We start from the raw sequence: 22,860 nt of genomic DNA, 5'->3' as shown, positions 1-22,860 counted from the left end.
CTTTTCTGTGTTGTCGTGTGAAATATTGTGACAATAATGGCGTGTGAAAAACGTAACACTAGGCTCCAAAGTAAACAGAGAAATAATAGTGACGACGAGCATAGCTTATCAGCGCAGCCGAGTAATGAATTAACTAATGTTCAAAGTAGTAATTTGATAATTGTGCATACGGGGAGCAGGCTGCAAATAATGGTGTAGGCAGTGAAACAATTAGCGAACAGGGAAGCATTATCGATCGATCGGTCAGCAACAGCTCGCCTCAGGAATCCGAAATGACAGGACACAATCTTGCAAATACTGTAGATTCAGGTTTTGCATCCTCGCCGTTTTCTCAAATAAGTCAAGACACATTTTCTGCTTGTCAAAATGTGAATGTTACCGGTGCAAATGCACTGCCGAAAAGCATAGAGGAACAGATTCCAGACACTAATACATTATTATTGCAATTAATGCAACAAATGGAACAAAATCAGAGACAAACACAGCAAAAGCTTCAAAGGTTAGACACAATGGAACAAAAGCTTCAAAAGTTAGACGCAGTGGAACATACGCTTGAACAAACACGTGAAGATTTAACTACTGAGTTACATAAAATCGCATCGAAATGTCAAAAAGTCTGTAATGACGTAAAAACACAAATTTGCGAGCATTTCCAACCTATTTTTTCGTGGCATGAAAATACATTACAGAATCACGAATTAGCCATAAAAGAACTGCAAACTATTGTTCATGAAAATCATGAGACCTTACAAGCTATAATTGACTCAGTTGCATCTACCGATTCGGTTACGCAACTTGCAAAAACTCAGGAAAACTTAAAGGACACAGTAGATACGATTTCAACACAAATGGACACTCTGAAATTCGGTTCAAAAAAACACACTGAGGAAATAAGTACACTATCGGAGAAAGTAGCCGAACTTTCGGATCAGTTCACTAACTTATCTGCAAAGGTAGATGATTATCTGAATGACACAAGACCAGTAGCCTTCACTGACACAGAAGAGTATGAACAAATTAGAAAATTCAAACAAAATCAGAATCAAATTAATACGCAACACAAAAGAGAAATCCGGGAAGTACAAGATCAGTTGGCACAAGTAATACAAAAATTACATATTTCAGAGGATACTCGCGCTCCAACACGGGAAGAGGGACTTAGAAATACGGAACAACCACAAAATAATAACACAGGACACTTCGGAAATTATGAAAGAAATTGGCAAGGCACATTGGATTTTGAGATGGAACCGCCGAAACGAAGTAACAATGAGCGATGTGCGACTCACCGACACGATGATTTCGACTATAAACTGTTCATTACTACACGTACGTTCAAAACATATTAGAATTCTGACAACGACATTCATCCACAAGCATGGCTTCATCAATTCTCTCATTGTTTTCCTCCCAACTGGTCATTGGAGCACAGGTTAGAATTTATGTATGGCTACTTAGAGAATGAACCAGCTGTAAGAATGCGATCGGTCATTCACGATTGTCACAGTGAAGGAGAATTTTATCGTGCCTTCCTCTCAGCGTATTGGTCTCAAGCTACACAAGACCGAGTAAAACATAGCATCATAATGATGAAACGTTTCTAACAATCTGAATTTTCCAGTCTTATGAAATATTTTGAAGACATGTTGCATAAGAATCAGTATCTTTCAAACCCATACAGCCCCTCAGAACTCATCCGCATTTGCTTAATCAAACTGCCTGAACATTTACGACATATTATTTTAGCAGGACGTTGCAGAGACGACATTGAAGCTTTTCAGGGACTGTTACAAGAACTGGAAGTTGACACTGACAATCGCGGAACGCGAAAACAGGAGCACAACAATTACAGGTCACATCTGTCACAATTCCGCGATGACAGAAATAATACACGACAAGGCTATTCTTACAACGTAAATGGTGACCAAAACAGACACCACCCGTATGACAACCGTTGGCAGAGTAGTAATAATCACAGGGAAAGATCACCTCTCCGCGGTAATGATTATCACAGGGACAATCAGAGAAACAGACAATATGGGAACCAAAATAATTATTATCAAGGGAGACAGAATAACTTCAGATGCAACGGTCCAGCGCGCAGTTATGATTCAGGGAGAAATTCTCCACCACGTGACCGACAAGAAAGAAACTATGGAATCTACCGACATGACGACAGACGATATGATCTTAACAACAGACCTGAATTGCATCAGAACTGGCGGGATTCTAACAGAGTAGGGCCCTCTCGACAAGGTGAATTTGTAGAAGTTAGGTCTCCAAATCCCAATAACGACGCGCGCCAACAAAGACACAATAGGCAAACAAAGACACAATAGGCAATGACTCATACCACTGGCAGCCACAAACGTACTTATGAAACTGACGACGCAGCTGCCGTAGCTAGTAATTACGTAACAATGGAAGACATTAGGGACATCTTACTCCAGGAACACGACGTAAAACATGACAACATTGCATATCCTGTGATTCACATTACTGTAAATGACGTAAAATTTACGGCAGTACTTGACTCTGGCAGTCCCATTTCAGTAATTAGTGAAACAGCTTTTAGCAAATGCAACAAATCGAACGATTGCCCCACACTTCCGTTACATAAGATTAAATTACAAGGTGCAATCATTGGAAAAAGTGTAGATGTACGCCAACAAACCTACTTAGAATTCTTTTGTCAAAGCCACAGCTTCTCTATGAACTTTCTTATTGTTTCATTATTGTCGACGGAAATTATACTGGGAGTAGACTTTTTGAATGAATACAAAGCAATCTTAAACTTTCACGATGCTGAAATAAGTTTAGAGAAAGAAGGTAAGTCAATAGCTTTCAAATTTGAAGATTGGCTCTCAAACCATGACGAAGAAATTAATCGGCTTTACCTTCTGTTAGACAACAGTTCGGAATTTTCTACGGAACTAGACACTAACAATCACTCTGCAAGTACTGACAGGGATGATATCGACGGCATATTTGAAACTAATGAGTTAATTCAGAATAAAATTCAAACAATTGAGAATTGTAATGACACTAATAGGCAGGACCTTTTTGAGATTTTACAAGCACATTCCACAGTTTTTACTCACAAAACAGGAACAATCAAGGGATTTCAATACCAATTTCGTGTTCGTGAGCATACTAAATTTTGTGTTAGACCATACGTAATTCCAGCACATTATAGGGACCGTGTTAGAACAGAAATACAATCTATGCTTGACGAGGGCATTATTGAGCCTGCAGTAAGCTCATACAACAATCCATTACATGTTGTTGAGAAGAAAAATGGATCGATCAGGCTTGTCTTAGATTCGAGACAAATCAATACTATCATTATTCCTGAAACAGACAGGCCGCAAACGTTGGAAGAACTTCTTCAAAATTTTAATGGTGTAAAAGTGTTGTCTTCTATTGATCTCAGATCCAGCTTTTATCAGATCGAAATTCATCCAGAATGTAGAAAATACACAGCTTTCCTTTGTTTCGGCGTTTGTTATCAGTTTCGGAAACTTCCTTTTGGTTTGAACATTTCTTCGGCAGGATTCATTCGCGGGCTAAATTCCATATTACCTGAGTTCTTAAAACGTCACATCACCTTATATGTGGACGATATTCTGATAGCAGAAGCCTCATGGGAACAACACAATCGCATCCTCAACAGCGTGTTACATATTTTTGCAGAATCTGGAATTACAGTTAACTTGGAAAAGTCTGAATTCGGTAGGTCAAAGGTGAGATTTTTGGGACATATTATTTCTTCTGAAGGCATTCAGCCGGATCCTGAAAAGTTAGAAGCAATCAGAGCCATTCCAGTTCCATCCACAAAAAAACAAGTCCGCAGTTTTCTAGGTCTGGTAAATTTTTGCCGTCGTTTTCTGAATATGCAAATTCTAGTTACACCAAAACTTTGTTCTCTCACTGGAAAAAATACTATTTGGAACTGGGACGAACAAGCACAGTTGGAATTCAATTCTTTGAAAGAAGCGTTACTTAATGCGCCAATACTAGCTCATCCAGATCGGTCACAAGATTTCTGCCTTAGCACGGATTCTTCTAAAGTCGGTCTTGGTGCCCATTTATTTCAAGAAGCCATAGAAAATGACACTACTGTTCAGAAAACCATTGCTTTTGCTAGCTGAGTGCTAACAAAATCTGAAAAAAATTATTCCGTTACTGAATTAGAAGCTTTAGCTATCGTTTGGGCATTTAACAAATTTCGTTTCTTTCTTTCTGGTAAGCACTTAAAAGTATACAGTGATCATCGTGCATTACAATTTCTTATGTCTTCAAAATTAAATCATGACAGGTTAAAACGATGGGCATTGTTTCTGCAAGAATTCCACTTCACAATAGTCTACATTCCCGGCAAGGAGAACATTGTTGCGGACGCACTATCACGCGCACCGGCTGGGCATGAGAAAAGTAACACAGAAGGCAACCTCGAGAAAAATTTCAGTATTCTTTACATTCAGAAAGTCGCCTTTGAAAACTTCATCACCACATCTTTAAAGGACATTGCTCATGAACAAGATAAAGATCCGATTTGGAAAGACATCAAGAGCAAATGGCATGAAAAGACACACACACAGATTCGGCATTATTATTTGGTTAGAAACAACATACTGTTCAAACGCTGCACTGTTGATGACAAGCTCTGGGTACTTTGCATTCCTGACGATTTTGTTAATAAGCTCATTTGGTACATTCATTTCAGCTATGCACATTTTGGCCCACGAAAATGTTATCATATTCTTCGAACGACTTGTTATTTTAACAATATGGAAAAGAGAATTCGAAGCGTCTTGTCTATTTGTAAACTTTGTCAAAAGGCGAAACCATCTACTATCTCCCATCATGCTCCGCTGGCCCTCGAAAATGTTATCATATTCTTTGAACGACTTGTTATTTTAACAATATGGAAAAGAGAATTCGAAGAGTCTTGTCTATTTGTAAACTTTGTCAAAAGGCGAAACCATCTACTATCTCCCATCGTGCTCCGCTGTTTCTTATTATTCCTTCTGAATTAAAAGAATTTGCTGCTGTTGATCTCTTGGGACCCCTTGTCAGAATATCGAATGGATTTTCGTACGTCCTAGTCGCTGCTGAACTTCCTTCACTCCGTTACGTAAAGCCACTGGACGGTCTGTATCCAACGCCTTTGTTAAAAATTTCTTACGTGAAGTTGGACACGTTAGTAAAGTCATTTCAGATAACGGACCGCAATTCAGATCTGCTGTTTGGTCACGCATGCTTCGGAATCATAAAATCAAACCTGTTTTTATTTCATTGTACTCACCACATTGTAACCCCACCGAACGGATTATGAAAGAAATCAATAAGCTTTGCTGACTTTATTGTCACAGAAAGCATCAGCATTGGGACAGATATTTACACTTATTTCAAAACGTGCTGAATGAAATGCCTCGTGACTCCACTGCTTTACCACCTACTCTTGTACTGAAGAATGAAGAACCACCGAACAGAATCAGAGAGCTTGTACCTGTCCCAAATACACGTAAACTTCGACACAAAGACTTAATTGATTTGGCTATTATAAATATAAAATCTGCAGCAGACAAAACGAGAAAACTACACGGTAAAGCAAATGCAAAAAAATTATATATTGGTCAGAAAGTTCTCATTAAAGCTCATTCATTGTCACATAAGAAGAAACACTTAAGTCACAAATTCTTTCTAGTTTACAATGGACCTTACAGAATCCGACGTATACCACATGATAATTGCGTTGAAGTTGAAACTCTGCGTACTGGGAAGAGTAAAGGTTTACACCACATTTCACATGTAAAACCGTTTATTGAAAGATAATCTGCTTTTTAACTTTGTCTTTGCCATATAACTTTTCACTTTACATTACTAGTATGCTTTGTCAGACTTAGAATCTGTTAACATACAACAATGTTTGAAGTTAAATATCCAGTCAAGAACCAAGAAAACTTATTTAAACAGAAATTACGAATGCATTGTTATTGTGAACAGACGACACAGTGTTATTGTGTGTGTACATTCTTGCTTGTTAGTTGCACGATTACGTAACGACTATAAGGCTCACATACTTAGAACATTTATCAGTACTGTTAATGAGATTTTAATGCAACATTTTGGTTTATTTGAAAATATATTCCGGATTTAAAGTACTTTCTGTGAGATACCAGATGACACCGTGGTTAGTTTATGTGACAGCTACACGATTATATCACGACGTTACAAATGATTGACACAATTTATATTATTGCTTTTCTGCTGTATCTGTTTTATATCTGCACAGATTTTCTGAATTATTCTGGAAAGTAAAACATGTTTTAGTAGTAATTTTTGTGGTATAGCTACAATGAGACAGCCTATTCCGTAGCACAACAATACGTTACAGCACAGTGCTTTCTTCATCATGGCAATAAGCGTAATAACTAAGATATCTATACGCAAAGCATTTCACTTTTGTTTATCATGAGGTAAGTACATTGACTTCTGCAGAACTTAGCTTTCGGAGGACGATAACTACGACACTTCCACAGAGATTATCTTACAACAAGACGCACAGTTTAGCGCTACAGTACACGCATTTGAGTGATTGATTTTGTACTTAAAACATTTATTTTTAAAGATATTTGAAGTACAATGATACAAAGGTTTTCCGTGATACATTTCATTCCATTGCTGTAATCTGTAACACCTGAGGGTATAATTACATTAATCCTCAGGGGGTACACGCCTACTTTGTGTACCATGTGTTTGGCAAGCACAAGGAGCCCTAGCTAATATGGTACTTGCTTATACAACTTTACACATCGGTACCATATTTCTCTAACACATAAATTACACAGCTATCTGATTATTTAACAGAGAAACAAACATTTTTTACTACATCAGTGACACATGTTTACGCAGTTACACAGTTGCGTAACTTCACACTTATGAAATTGTATTTTGTCTTTTGGAACCATTGTGATACTATGAGAGCGTTGAATGATGTATTTGGTAAGGGAGCATGATTTTTAAAGTACGCTGAGGTAGATGACACTATTGAAATGAGCAGAGAATATTTTTTAGGGTTTGAAATTGTTGGAGGAAGCTACGACGTTTTTGAGATTTGACTGAGGTCTTATGATGTTATTTTTACGACGACGATGTGTATTATGCTGTTGACTTATGTTAATGATCAATAAGATGATGCTACAGTATATGAGGAATTTGATTATGCTACGTATTTATTATGATGAAATACTGAAGAAGTGTTGACGAATATGTATATGAATAATGAGTAGTGTTTAGGGACCCTGATTTGTGAAAAAGGATGTTGGAAACCAAGAATCGTACTTCAAGAGTTATGAAATGTGTGTAAATGTGTTAATATATCACAATGCCGACGAAAACTTTTTGAACACTGTTATATTCATAGGATTTTGTTTCTACACGTTTGAAACGCAAATTCTCGACCTGTGAAATATTTTTATATGAAACTGTCACTGTAGCAGAAACTGCTGTCGTAAATATTTCGGTAAGAAAGTTAAGTGACCACCTTCACGTAATGCGTCGTGGGCACCCAGCTGCGCGACAGACGCCTGGAAAAAAGCCATTAGTGTGTGGCTTTCAGAGGCACAGGTGGAGAAAAAAAAAGGGAGGCCATATTCTCGCTATTGACATTCCTTTGTAGAAAGCATCACAAATATGACACGCTCAAACTTGAAAACATATCATTATACTGTGGAGCTCTTAATTTATGATATTTACTAAAATGCCTAATGAAACGATGAGAAACATTTCACGGCTATTGTCTTGCTAGTTGAGAGAAATGCCATATGGCTTGCTTTATGTATTTATTTACTCATTTTGTTTAGTATCTAGTTTCTAGCTGCACTGCAGCATTGGTTAAAGTAAAATTTAATAGATATACTAATATAGTTATTTTATGCCTACAGATCCAGTCAATTATAAATTTATCATCTACTTCCAAGAAAACGAGGGAACATAAATAGACATTTCCCTTCACAGGAACTGCATAAATAATTTTTTTTACAATTTGGTAACTTGTCTGCTAGAGTAAATTCTCGTGATGCATCACTCTAGTGTTAAGATGTGACATAGGTATTAAACATGGCCATTTTTACTGTAATATTTTTTCTGCTTGAGCTATGTCATGTTTAGTTATTGCATTTGCTGCTGCTGTTTGCCAGGCATAGCGCTACTAAATTTCACTTTGTATTACTCTGTTAAGCTAGTTTTACTACTGATTTATTTTTCTTGTTGCTGCACATTGGCTCATATTAGTTGTAATGTTGCATTGCTTGGTAATTTAGATTTACTGTAGTTTACTTTGACAATTTCCATTTTTTTCTCATTGCTGTTTGTGTTAATTGTTTTGTGTTGCTGCATTGCCTCGACCCTTAGTTTAGCATCTGAGCTCAGTAGATTTAAGTTAGCTTAAGAGGGGGTAGGCTATATAAGAGAACGAGTGGTGATGAATTGGAAGAAATGCATTGAGAAGCTATAAGAAAAGGGTTTGGCCAAAAAAAGTACTTTGAAAGAGGATATGAACATTCTTTTGTAGGGATTTTTGAAAGTCAGATTGCGTTGCGCTAAAAGTATTGTGTGTCACTTTAGTGAATGTTTGAGTGCGTTCAGTTTTGCTCAGCTGTTTGAAAAGCAAATAATGTAAGAGGTTTATCAGCACAGTAATTCAGAAATTTTTCCAAGGGGACGTTTCAAAATGTAAATTAATGCAGATGAATAGGAAAAAGAATCCTGTAATGTTTGAATACTCCATTAGTAGTATAGTGCTTGACACAGTCACTTCGATTAAATATTTGGGCGTAACATTGCAGAGCGATATGAAGTGGGACAAGCATGTAATGGCAGTTGTGGGGAAGGCGGATAGTCGTCTTCGGTTCGTTGGTAGAATTTTGGGAAGATGTGGTTCATACAATGAAGGTTTTCACGACCTGATGGTACTGTTGATGATAATTCTTCAGGCTTATATGGCCGTGGTCCATGGAATTCTTCTATTCCTAACGTTTCGTCCAGTACTACGTTGGACATCCTCAGAGGTATGGCTGGTCCTGCTGAGTCCTGTCGGCAGGACTCAGCAGGACCAGCCATACCTCTGAGGGTGCCCAACGTAGTATTGGACGAAACGTTAGGAATAGAAGAATTCAATGGACCACGGCCATATAACCCGGAAGAATTATCAACAAAAAGATGTGGTTCATCTGTAAAGGAGACCGCTTATAAAACACTAATACGACTTATTCTTGAGTACTGCTCGAGCGTTTGGGATCCCTATCAGGTCGGATTGAGGGAGGACATAGAAACAATTCAGAGGCGGGCTGCTAGATTTGTTACTGGTAGCTTTGATCATCACGCGAGTGTTACGGAAATGCTTCAGGAACTCGGGTGGGAGTCTCTAGAGGAAAGGAGGCATTCTTTTCGTGAATCGCTACCGAGGAAATTTAGAGAACCAGCATTTGAAGCTGACTGCAGGGCAATTTTACTGCCGCTAACTTACATTTCGCGGAAAGACCACAAAGATAAACAAGAGAGATTAGGGCTCATACAGAGGCATATAGGCAGTCATTTTTCCCTCGTTCTGTTTGGGAGTGGAACAGGGAGAGAAGGTGCTAGTTGTGGTACGAGGTACCCTCCGCCACGCACCGTATGGTGGATTGCGGAGTATGTATGTAGATGTAGATGTAGATATGTCTGGGATTTAAACGGTGAATGGGCACAGAAATCCTTCTCAGAGACTGCCACGCTTGTAACATGCAAGTCACCTTAACCTTCCACAAGCTCCCCTAACTGTAACCCACTCACACCCACTAGTCCATTGCTGTAAGTCGCTCATATCCATACACTTCCAGTTGCCCTTTCTCACTCACTCATTCAGCCCTGCTCGTTCTCGTTTCAAGACTTACGTAACGAAGTCAATAATAATATTTCCGAAGTCTGCCAGTTATTTGTATGCACTGTAACTGCTTCTTTGAACATTTTTGATATTGTTTCTGCGTTTTCGGAAATACCATTGTTGACTATGTTACTTAGGTCTTGAAACGATATGTTCTGTATTTTTGACAGGTGCTTAAAAATTAGGCAATGCCTGTATTGTACATGAGTGTAAATTTGGTTTTATTCCCTGTAGGATGATTTGAAAATGGGTCCCGGCCCGAAACAAGTCATCGCGTGAATTAAAACAAAAGTGAAATTTGTAACTTTGTCTGGTTTTTCGTTGTAATGAAATTTGATTACGTATAGTCCACAAATGGGGATAGGTCGAACGGTGCGATTTGCGGCATAATGTTGACACACGCTTAAAGTTTTAGAAGCCAATTAACAGAGTTCGACGTGTACGCCATCTGTAACACGGCGGATACCTGTGATTCCAGGTCCTCGTATGATCCGCACAGCATTTCCTCACCAACGCGTGCATTTGCTGCTCTCAGTTTCTGCAGATCCCGCACTGAGGTTTTTCACAACGCTCCTTAGATAGAAATCTAATGGAATGACGTCTAGGGATTTTGGGGGAGCAGGAAATGAGTTCTCCTCTCCCAGAGAACTGGAAAAGTGTCGTCGAAAGACTTTCCACGACAGAAGCTATATTGTCGCTTGGAAATGGAGAAAAAATGCTAAATAAATATTTTCTTGCATGTGAAAAGACACGAAGTGACAAAAGTACAAAATCCTATAAACTAAGTTAATAGTCGTGTCTGCGACGCAACAAAATCAAAGAAAATGCAACGTTCAGTGTTAAAACCATGGTCGAAGGTTAAAACCTTCGACCATAGATACTATTAGACTGGCCTTGCTGTGCAGAAGCTATAGGGCTGGTGTGGCTCCAACATAAACCACGTGACTGTTGGCAAAACGTGGCGGGATTTCAAATCAGCGGTCTGCCATCCTATGTTTGTATCGTATTTTCCCCCCATTTCTCAATTGAGTGCCAAACGCTTCCAACAAAAATTACTTTTTTATTTGCGAAAAATTATGCCAGAACTACATTTGTCCTGGATTTGTTCACAGTACCATTTATAAAATCTAACAAATACATCGAACGCCACTCTGGTGGGCAGCGGGACGAAATTACAATAAACTATCAATTAAAGTAAAATGTCGTTAAAATTATTTTAAACAGTAAGAGTGGGCTGGTGTCAAAACTCTAAACATTTGATTTGCCACGTTTTGAGCTCTAGTCACTAATTAGAAAATGGGATAAGGGGATTATGTCAACTATAGGTGCCAAAATTGTCGACTTTAGGAGCAGGTCCATTTTAGAGTATCAATTTCAGGTGCACTTCAAAGGCTCAGTTCCCACTATTTTTACAAAAGTTTAAACTATCAGTTTAAAAAAATGATATTTTAGATGAAATGTGAGACTTTGAAGTTTCAGAAAATAATTTTGGAGCCTAGGTTTAAAAATGACAGACACTGTAAATATAAATTATAAATATACATTATAAATAATAACTAACTTATCAAAACACTTCTCCGCGAAGTGCTTCGAGCAAAGGCGCGTATGTGCAGATGGGTTAAGGTTTTTCCGTTTCAGGGCCTGTATCCAAAGCTGTCTTCGTTTTTCATCCTTAGGGAACCTATGCGTAGGAACGAGAAACAATTATACTTACTTCTGTAACCAAATTATCACAGATACTTTCCAAAATGTAATAAGAGTCTGACATTACAGGCATCACTTTCAACGCTTTAATTTACGTGATACTCTATTTGAAGTGTAAAAAAAAAAACATATAAAAGTCACTTCAGCAGGTTTCAATAAACGCATCTGCACTATCATAGAAACACACGTGAAATGTAATGCCACTTCCCCCGACAAAACGCTGAGTACAACTATAAGCGCAACACGAAACAACCATGTTTTGCCAACATTCACGTGGCTTCAGCCCAGAGATGTTGGAGCCACGAAAATGACGTCAGGGCCAGTCTATTATATTTATGGTCGAAGGTTAAAACTAATTGTGTAAAGTCTGTGATACTATTAAAATTACTAAGAAGCAAACTTTTACGCTCATATTTTGTTACGTGAATGGAAAGGTCTGTGACGTGATAAACTCTGTTTGTTATCTCAGAATATAACGACTGTTCGTTAACATAAAATAATGAATTTTATTTTTTGTTCATATGTGTGTAAAGCACCTTTCCTCCTAGTTATGTAGGTTAACTGTTGGCCGCCATTGCGGCAACATTCTCTAAATTCACCTAAAGCGGGCACGGCGCCCGCATATTCGCTAAAAGCTGGCTTCATTAATCAAGAGAATTAAAATGTGCAAGCACATGTGAACAGGATTTTAAATTATTTCGGGTACACCAGGACGCAGCCAGCCGCGTATGTTAATTCAACAAAGTAATTCCTTTTCAATTACGATTTCGCCGTTATGGTCGAGCGGTTGTAGGCGCTTCAGTCCGGAACCACGCGGCTGCTACGGCCGCAGGTTGGAATCCTGCCTCGGGCATGGATGTGTGTGATGTCCTTAGGTTAGTTAGGTTTCAGTAGTTCTAAGTTCTAGGGGAATTATGACCTCAGATGTTAACTCCCATAGTGCTCAGAGCCATTCAATTACGATTTTCAGTTACTTGTAAATGTTTTGTAGGTTATCAGCAGCAGTACAAGCGGAAACCACATTTACCCTAAAAATAAGGTAGCTCATGTTCTCCTATTTAATCTGCTGTTTAAGAAAATAGTCGTCGTCACATCTTTAAACAAACAGCAATTATCATGAGACGTTCGACTAATATTACATATACTATTACATGCAATTGACATAACTCTCTCAACAGTGTTGTATATATATCCATCTTCTATGAACCTCGTATGAAACGTAAAGAACTTTATACACTACTGGCCATTAAAATTGCTACACTAAGAAGAAATACAGATGATAAACGGGTATTCATTGGACAAACATATTATACTAGATCTGACATGTGATTACATTTTCACGCAATTTGGGTGCATAGATCCTGAGAAATCAGTACCCAGAACAACAACCTCTGGCCGTAATAACGGCCTTGATACGCCTGGGCATTGAGTCAAACAGAGCTTGGATGGCGTATACAGGTACAACTGCCTATGCAGCTTCAACACGATATCACAGTTTATCAAGAGTAGTGACTGGCGTATTATGACGAGCCAGTTGTTCGGCCGCCATTGAAAAGACGTTTTCAGTTAGTGAGAGATCTGGAGAATGTGCTGGCCAGGGTAGAAGCCAAACATTTTCTGTATCTAGAAAGGCCCGTATAGGACCTGCAACATGCGGTCGTGCATTATCCTGCTGAATGTAGGGTTTCGCAGGGATCGAATGAAGGGTAGAGCCACGGGTCGTAACACATCTGAAATGTAACATCCACTGTTCAAAGTGCCGTCAATGCGAACAAGTGATACCATCACGGAAGGTGATACGCGAGTATGGTGATGACGTATACACGGTTCCAATGTGCGTTCACCGCGATGTCGCCAAACACGGATGCGACCATGATGACGCTGTAAACAGAACCTGGATTCATCTGACAAAATGACGTTTTGCCATTCGAGCACCCAAGTTCGTCGTTGAGTACACCATCGCAGACGCTCCTGTCTGTGATGCAGCATCAACGATAGCCGCTGCCATGGTCTCCGAGCTGATAGTCCATGCTGCTGCAAACGTCGTCGTAATGTTCGTGCAGATGGTTGTTGTCTTGCAAACATTCCCATCTGTTGACTCAGTGATCGAGACGTGGGTGTACGATCCGTTACAGCCATGCGGATAAGATGCCTGTCATCTCGACTGCTAGTGATACGAGGCCGTTGGCATCCAGCACGGCGTTCCATATTACCCTCCTGAACCCACCGATTCCATATTCTGCTAACAGTCATTGGATCTCGACCAACGCGAGCAGCAATGTCGCGATACTTCAAACCGCAATCGCAATAGGCTACAATCCGACCTTTATCAAAGTCGGAAACGTGATGGTACGCATTTCTCCTCCTTACACGAGGCATCACAACAACGTTTCACCAGGCAACGCCGGTCAACTGCTGTTTGTGTATGAGAAATCGGTTGGAAACTTTCCTCATGTCAAATCAAATGGTTCAAATGGCTCTGAGCATTATGGGACTTAACATCTGAGGTCATCAGTCCCCTAGAACGTAGAACTACTTAAACCTAACGAACCGAAGGACACCACACACATCCACGCCCGAGGCAGGATTCGAACCTACGACCTTAGCGGGTGCGCGGTTCCAGAATGAAATGCCTAGAACCGCTCGGCCGGCTAACATGCCCCATTCGACAGAGCGCTCCCAAATTAGCCTAGTCCGATATTAGGTATAGGGACAGTAAAACACGAATAATAAATAGTATTCCAGCAGTGATTGAGTCGCGTTGCCATGTTTGGCGATAGCAGTCAGCGCGAGCCAGGACCTTGCTGTCGCTGTTGGATTACTGGTTAATGGGACTGTTGATATTTTAAATAATATCGATATTTCAAAAGATATCATTATCGGCTCTCGATATATCGAGAAAATGTGCAGATATATCGATATATAAACGGGAAATACTTCGATGTACCCCCCTATAAAATATCGGCTGCCCATTGTAAATATTCTACCGGTTTTAGAGCTGTATGTTTAAGTACTGATTTATTATTGGATATTCTGTGCATCGACAAGCTAGCAGTCTGCATATTCCCCTACGAGCAAAAATTGAAAGGAAAACGATGCACGTTCACGCTTGGCGATAACCACTTTCGTAACAATGGTAACTGGATGTGATTGGCACAATAAAAGAGGTCCGATGGGTTAGTCGTTAGGTTCCGTCACATATCGGATTTGTCCGGAACACTCCATGTCGACTTCCCTGTTTTTTCCATTTCTGCAAATGCCAGCGACCTAACACCTTTAGTGTCAAAACTGCGTGTTGAAGCTAACCGCTGCAGTTTCTGTTGGAAGCGCCGAGCGCCGGTTACGTCAGCATTTGCCCTCACGCGTCTCCGTCCACGGCAAATCAATCTCGTTGTCATTTAGATTTTTGTTTATAATTTTTAGCAACTGTTTTTGAAGGATCTCTACGTGAAGGAACAGCACACTGGTTGCGTTGGAAAATGTTTTTTTAACGCAACTAGTGTGATATTTCTTCACATCCCCCTCCTCACCCCAATGCAATCGAACTTCTTCTTTAGCGCCACCTCTTCTTGCCTCACAAGTTAAAGAGAAGGACTGGACGTTATGAAAGTAGTAAGAGTTCTTCAGACAGTGAAAATAAAACTATGTTCTACTACAATTTCAAAGTAACATCAAATTTTTACCGAAAATTGTGAATAAAATATAATATACAATAAAAATATCGGTACTCGATATTGCCATTTTGATATCGATATATCGTCGGAAAAATTGCGCCGATATATCGGGTGGCTATAATTAAACTTTCCCTATTTAACACGTTGTAACACGCAAACTAATTACCGTACGAGGACCTAACTTGGTAGTATTAATGTCAGGGACATGGAGAAGAGAAATAATGGAGAATCATTTCAACTGAAACACTTGATATGCTGCTACGGTGCATCATACAATTATACACCGGTACCATTACTGCTACAAAAGGGGCTCAAAGTGACTCGACCGCGTTTTCGCTTCTCGAGCCCGGGGTTCCGGGTTCGATTCGCGCCGGGGTCAGGGATTTTTACGTGCCTCATCCGGCCGAAGTGGCCGTGCGGTTAAAGGCGCTGCAGTCTGGAACCGCAAGACCACTACGGTCGCAGGTTCGAATCCTGCCTCGGGCATGGCTGTTTGTGATGTCCGTAGGTTAGTTAGGTTTAACTAGTTCTAAGTGCTAGGGGACTAATGACCTCAGCATTTAAGTCCCATAGTGCTCAGAGCCATTTGAACCAATTTTTACGTGCCTCGAGATGACTGGGTGTTTGTGTTGTCCTCATCATTTCATCATCATTCATGAAAGTGGCGAGATTGGACTGAAGAAAGGTTGGAAATTTGTACGGGTGCTGATAACAGCGCAGTTGAGCGCCTCACAAACCAAACATCATCATCATCATCATCAATGTGACTCCAATCAGTGTCCAGAAGAGTCTGAAAGCGCAGGAATGCATTCTATACAGCAGAACGAAGCATCCCGTAGGAATGCTGGCTACCTCTCATGATACGCTGCGCATCAGATCGGCACACGAGTGAATGTTCCCCTGGTAAACCCTTCAGGTAACCCCACAACCAGAAATTACAGGGAGTGAGATTAGTTGATCGTGCCGGCCAAGCATTTGGAAACCAAATGTGCTTCGGAGAAGCAGGTGAACTTCACGAGAGATGTGCTGTGGGGGCCCCATCTTGCACGAGTTCAATGTGTCTCTCTCCTGTAGAGCGGGTATGTCATACTGGCGAAGCATATCACAGTGATGTCGGCCAGTCACACTGCACGTCTTTGGCCCTTGAGGGCCAATCTGTTCAAAAAAGAATAGGCCAATGACGAACGTAGACGCGAAGCCACACCATACGGCGACACGTTCTCCGTACATAGGAATTTCAAGCACAGTGACGGAGGTGAAGATCCACACACTCAGCAGTTCTGTGTGTTCACCTCAACCGTCAGAGAAAAATGAGCTTCGTCTGTCCATCGGGTGGTCCAGGGCCAGCCCTCGTCAAGTTCAGTCCTTGCGAGAAAGTGGAGAGCGAAGTCAACACGCCGTTGCGCGTCCTGTGGTGCAAATGTACGATGTGGATCTTGTATGGATACCATTAGAGAATGGTTCTGTACGATATGGATCTTGTATTGATACCATTAGAGAATGGTTCTGTACGATATGGATCTTGTACTGATACCATTAGAGAATGGTTCTGTACAGTGGGCCACATGATTTCAACAGCATGTGCACTGCCTGACGATCGAGAGTTACGCGCAAAGTTGTCTACAATAGTAACAGCGATTTCATCAACCACCTGTTGTGCAACCGGTCGTCAGCCTCTTCCCGGAGCGACGCCTAGTTCTCCAGTTGATAAGAACTTCTTCATCATGCAACGGACAGCAGGTGGAGGAAGAGGGTCCTTCCGTAAGCCTTTCAGCAGGCGATATTATCGAAGTGCAGCTGCAGCATTACTGTTGTTATGATAATAGAGCTTCACCGATAATGCCCTGCTCCTTTTGTCCAAGCTCATGTTGACACGTTAACAAGTGCACTGCGACTGGTCAGTTGTGTGAGACTATGAATCACGATGACTGATGACGGCACTTGGTGACCCTAGCTGGAACTGGATAGCGGAGCTGTGACGCATGGAAATCATGCAGCCCGTACTCTGGACATTGATGCCGTCAAGCCTGGCACTAATACGGTAATTACTTTCCGTGTTATAATGTGTTAAATAGGGAAAGTGGAATTATAGCCACCCGGTATAACGATGTTTTTTGGAAGAAATAATGCTATATCGATATTTTATGTTTTACTGTCCCTGATAATACAAACCGATAAAACAAATATCGTACTTCACTAACGTGTGACCGCTCTTACGAATGGGAGCGAAAAATTCCGCTTTAAAAATCATTTTCTTTGCAACGGGAAACAAACCGACGCTTTCCGTCGACGCAGGACGTCGCATGAAAGACGTGACGAACAGTTATTACCTGGGCACACTACAGCCACACAGTGCGAAAACAAAACTGTGAATACCTGCCGCAACACCAGAGAAAATGCACCTGATGACTGTTAGGAGATACAGCCTGCATGTCTCCTGCTGACGTTGTATGCCAATTGAATCCAATATGGATTCGTTGAAAGAAATAAAAAAGGCTATTCTTATACCACCATCCTTTCCATAATGTACAATATAATTACCTAAATCATCTTCAAGCATATGGAAAAGTAGCAAATTGGATGTAGCATGACGGAGCATTTGCAGGTCGTAACCAAAATTTGTAATGAATACTTCTGTCGATGGTGGTATGACATAGTCAATCGAAGCCATTTACGCATCTCTAGTTCTCTGGAACATTCGAAGCTGAGCGCGTTTTTTTCCGGCTAGAGACATAGTCTCAGAATTTCGTGCAATACCCGAGCGCTTGTCTCACTAGGGGTAAGACAGATACTGCCTACAGGAAAATTAAAGAGACCTTTGGAGAGAAGAGAACCACTTGTATGAATATCAAGAGCTCAGATGGCAACCCAGTTCTAAGCAAAGAAGGGAAGGCAGAAAGGCTCTGAGCACTATGGGACTCAACTGCTGAGGTCATTAGTCCCCTAGAACTTAGAACTAGTTAAACCTAACTAACCTAAGGACATCACAAACAGCCATGCCCGAGGCAGGATTCGAACCTGCGACCGTAGCGGTCTTGCGGTTCCAGACTGCAGCGCCTTTAACCGCACGGCCACTTCGGCCGGCTGGCAGAAAGGTGGAAGGAGTATATAGAGGGTTTATACGAGGGCGATGTACTTGAGGACAATATTATGGAAATGGAAGAGGATGTAGATGAAGACGAAATGGGAGATAAGATACTGAGTGGAGAGTTTGAAGAGAGAGCACTGAAAGACCTAAGTCGAAACAAGGCCCCGGGAGTAGACAACATTCCATTAGAACTACTGATGGCCTTGGGAGAGCCAGTCATGACAAAACTCTACCATCTGGTGAGCAAGATGTATGAGACAGGCGAAATACCCTCAGACTTCAAGAAGAATATAATAATTCCAATCCCAAAGAAACCAGGTGTTGACAGATGTGAAAATTACCGAACTATCAGTTTAATAAGTCACAGCTGCAAAATACTAACGCGAATTCTTTACAGACGAATGGAAAAACTGGTAGAAGCGGACCTCGGGGAAGATCAGTTTGGATTCCGTAGAAATGTTGGAACACGTGAGGCAATACTAACCTTACGACTTACCTTAGAAGAAAGATTAAGAAAAGGCAAACCTACGTTTCTAGCATTTGTAGACTTAGAGAAAGCTTTTGACAATGTTAACTGGAATACACTCATTCAAATTTTGAAGGTGGCAGGTATAAAATACAGGGAGCGAAATGCTATTTACAATTTGTACAGATGGCAGTTATAAGAGTCGAGGGGCATGAAAGGGAAGCAGTGGTTGGGAAAGGAGTGAGACAGGGTTGTAGCCTCTCCCCGATGTTATTCAGTCTGTATATTGAGCAAGCAGTAAAGGAAACAAAAGAAAAATTCGGAGTAGGTATTAAAATTCATGGAGAAGAAGTAAAAACTTTGAGGTTCGCCGATGACATTGTAATTCTGTCAGAGACAGCAAAGGACTTGGAAGAGCAGTTGAACGAAATGGACAGTGTCTTGAAAGGAGGATATAAGATGAATATCAACAAAAGCAAAACGAGGACAATGGAATGTAGTCAAATTAAATCGGGTGATGCTGAGGGAATTAGATTAGGAAATGAGACACTTAAAGTAGTAAAGGAGTTTTGCTATTTGGGGAGCAAAATAATTGATGATGGTCGACGTAGAGAGGATATAAAATGTAGACTGGCAATGGCAAGGAAATCGTTTCGGAAGAAGAGAAATTTGTTAAGATCGAGTATAGATTTAAGTGTCAGGAAGTCGTTTCTGAAAGTATTTGTATGGAGTGTAGCCATGCATGGAAGTGAAGCATGGACGATAACTAGTTTGGACAAGAAGAGAATAGAAGCTTTCGAAATGTGGTGCTACAGAAGAATGCTGAAGATAAGGTGGGTAGATCACGTAACTAATGAGGAGGTATTGAATAGGATTGGGGAGAAGAGACGTTTGCGGCACAACTCGACTAGAAGAACGGATCGGTTGGTAGGGCATGTTTTGAGGCATCAAAGGATCACAAATTTCGCATTGGAGGGCAGCATGGAGGGTAAAAATCGTAGAGGGAGACCAAGAAATGAATACACTAAGCAGATTCAGAAGGATGTAGGTTGCAGTAGGTACTGGGAGATGAAGAAGCTTGCACAGGATAGAATAGCATGGAGAGCTGCATCAAACCAGTCTCAGGACTGAAGACCACAACAACAACAACAACCCGAGCACTACTGTTGACGCGCCTTCATTCGAGGTGGTCGGCACGGTAGCTCAGCGTGCTCGGTCAGAGGGTTAGCAGCCCTCTGTAATGAAAAAACTGAGTGGAAGGATCAACGACGAACTGAAACGGATGTCTTGCGACGTCCACCCCGAACAGATGCAACGAACTAAAACGAACAAAATGAGATTAAAAAAAAAGTGAGGGCATTGGTTGTTTAGATATCGTGTTGAACAGTCATATGCTGTCGAATCGCATCTAAAATATATGAACAGTTGCAGATGGTGATAAAACATGACGCTGTAAGATTTCGTCCGTTGGTAGAGCAAAAGTGTATTCGCCGAGGGTGTGCGTAACTACACACTGAATCAATGGACAAATTCGTAGCGTCATTCCGTCAGTAGCATTCGTTGGCGGGCTATATTTTTCTCTTCTCGGCTGGGCCAGCTAAGGACGGCTTGCCAATTTCAATTCCTTATTCGTTATTCTATTTTTCTTCCAGTACTCTTTCTTCTGTTCACTATGTTTTTTTCTTTCTATCTTCTGACCAGTTCATATCAGTTTTTTCACTCTTCTATGCGGAATCCTTCCATATTCGATAGTTATTCCCTAAACACTTCTCTGCAGTTGTTTCTTCAGCCTTTATATTATTTTTTTCTAAAGCGTTTTTACTTCATTGTCCCAGCTTCTTGTTGATGTTTTTTCCCTCCAATATTTGAAGATTTAATTTCGATCTTGATTTCGATATAAATGCCAAAAAAATATTAGTCTTCACTTTCTTTTTACTTCTGATACGTTTTCCTTGTTTCAATAAAGTTCATCATTACTTGGTAATTTGGAAATAGTTTTTTGTGGGCCTTATATTTTCCCAATGCTTCAGGTTTCTAGTCTTTCTAATTTATCTGAATTATAGTTTAATGCTAGATTTTCGCTTGCATACAGACGTTCTGTTTTGAGTGCCATATGGTGATACCTTACTTCTTTTTCATTTTTTGACAGGCATTTTTGTTGTAAAAGTGTTTGGTTATACCACATGTTCTTGCCATTTCATGGACCCTTTCTTGTACAGCAGCTTTTTCCAAACCATTTCCTTGGATTATCTCCCCAAGGTATATACGTTTTTTAACATTTTCAACTTGCTCAATACCTGTTTTCAGAAATTTTGGTGCATTTTTAATGTTTGAAAAAAAAGTGGTTTTCTTTTAGAGATAGTTAAACCGCTCCTAATGGCTATTTTTCTATAAGTACGGCATTTTAATTGGAAAAGTAGTGCAGCAATGGTAAAATTAGTGTGAAAGTGCAACTAAAATTAACTGCTAATATGAGCAGGGTTCGTGTTACTCACAAACTCAGTAAACGAAGGAAATGGTGTGAAAGTTATCCTTAAAAAGCAAACTTTGTCACTTCAAACTGAAGAACTTTAATATTAGCATAAAAGCAAGACACATTTTCGTTTTAGACAACACAGTCAGGTTTGTTTCAATGAAGAATCAGCAAAATGTAGCTGAAAAGTGTTCCGGCGTAGCGTCCAGCGCGGGCACGACGCGACGGTCAAGAACGTCAGAGCAGAGAGGGCTGCGAGACGACGTCAGCCAACAGTAGGCTCACCCACCCCTCTCTAGGACGACACCGAGACAGCAGCGGCATCTGTACGAAGAGGACATAAGCGCCGCGCCGCCACGCTGCGGCCCACTGGAAGACGATCTGTTCTACGAACGCTACAGCAGTGACATAGGAACTGTATTATTTCGCCTGTACTACGAATTGTATACAGGGTGTCCCAGCTATCTTGTCCACCCAGAATATCTCTGGAACAATAACAGCTATTGGAAAACGACTTTCACCGGTATCAATGTAGGGCTGGGGCCCATGAATGTACATATTTGGAAACATTCTAAAACGAAGGCATATGTGTATTTTAACACAAACTTATGTTTTTTTAAATGGACCTCCTATATTTTTTCTTCAGAAATCCATAGCATGACAAAGCACATACACAATGACGTTGATTGCATCGCAATATTCCCATTACATCCCGAGATATTAAGACGCGAAGTTGACTCTTGAAACACCCGACATGCGCTGCTAGCGCACGTCCTGAAGCTCAGGCGTGAACCCTATGCTGCCCGTAATCGCGATGTGATTGACATGCGTACTCACACATCCATACTTATCAAGAGGTCCGAAACGAATAATACGGTCTGCTGCGCGATTACGGGCAGCGTGGGATTCACGCCTGAGCCTCAGGACGTGCGCTAGCAGCGCATGTCGGGTGTTTCAAGCGTCAACTTTGCGTCTCAATATCTCTGGATGTAATGGGAATATTGCGATGCAATCAACGCCATTCTGTATGTGCTTTGTCATGCTATGGACTGCTGAAGAAAAAATATAGGAGGTCCATTTAAAGAAACATAAGTTCGTGTTAAAAACACATATGCTTTCGTTTTAGAATGTTTCCAAATATGTACATTCATGGGCCCCAGCCCTACATTGATACCGGTGAACGTCGTTTTCCAATAGCTGTTATTGTTCCAGAGATATTTTGGGTGGACAAGACAGCTGGGACACCCTTTATAATGAAGAGATTGCTTACGCTTCGTGTCGCCCTTTGCTTGCCACATCTCATCGTACATTTCTCAAAGTTAAGTACTGTCATTTGTCTTACTGTAATAAAAATTCATCAATACGATTTGGTTGAGTCGTTGTCTAGCGATCCGAGAAAGCAGGTTTCCTAGACGCCCTGTATTAGACGTGTGGACAGAACACAACAAGAAGAAGTTAAAAATTCAAGACGTTAGTAATTTGTATGTGTTGCTGCCTTTATTGGGAATCATAGACACTGAGAAAGTT

This window comes from Schistocerca piceifrons, chromosome 1 (assembly GCF_021461385.2).
Source record: "Schistocerca piceifrons isolate TAMUIC-IGC-003096 chromosome 1, iqSchPice1.1, whole genome shotgun sequence".
Taxonomy (NCBI): Eukaryota; Metazoa; Arthropoda; class Insecta; order Orthoptera; family Acrididae; genus Schistocerca; species Schistocerca piceifrons.
Note: the sequence above shows the minus strand (reverse complement) of the source record.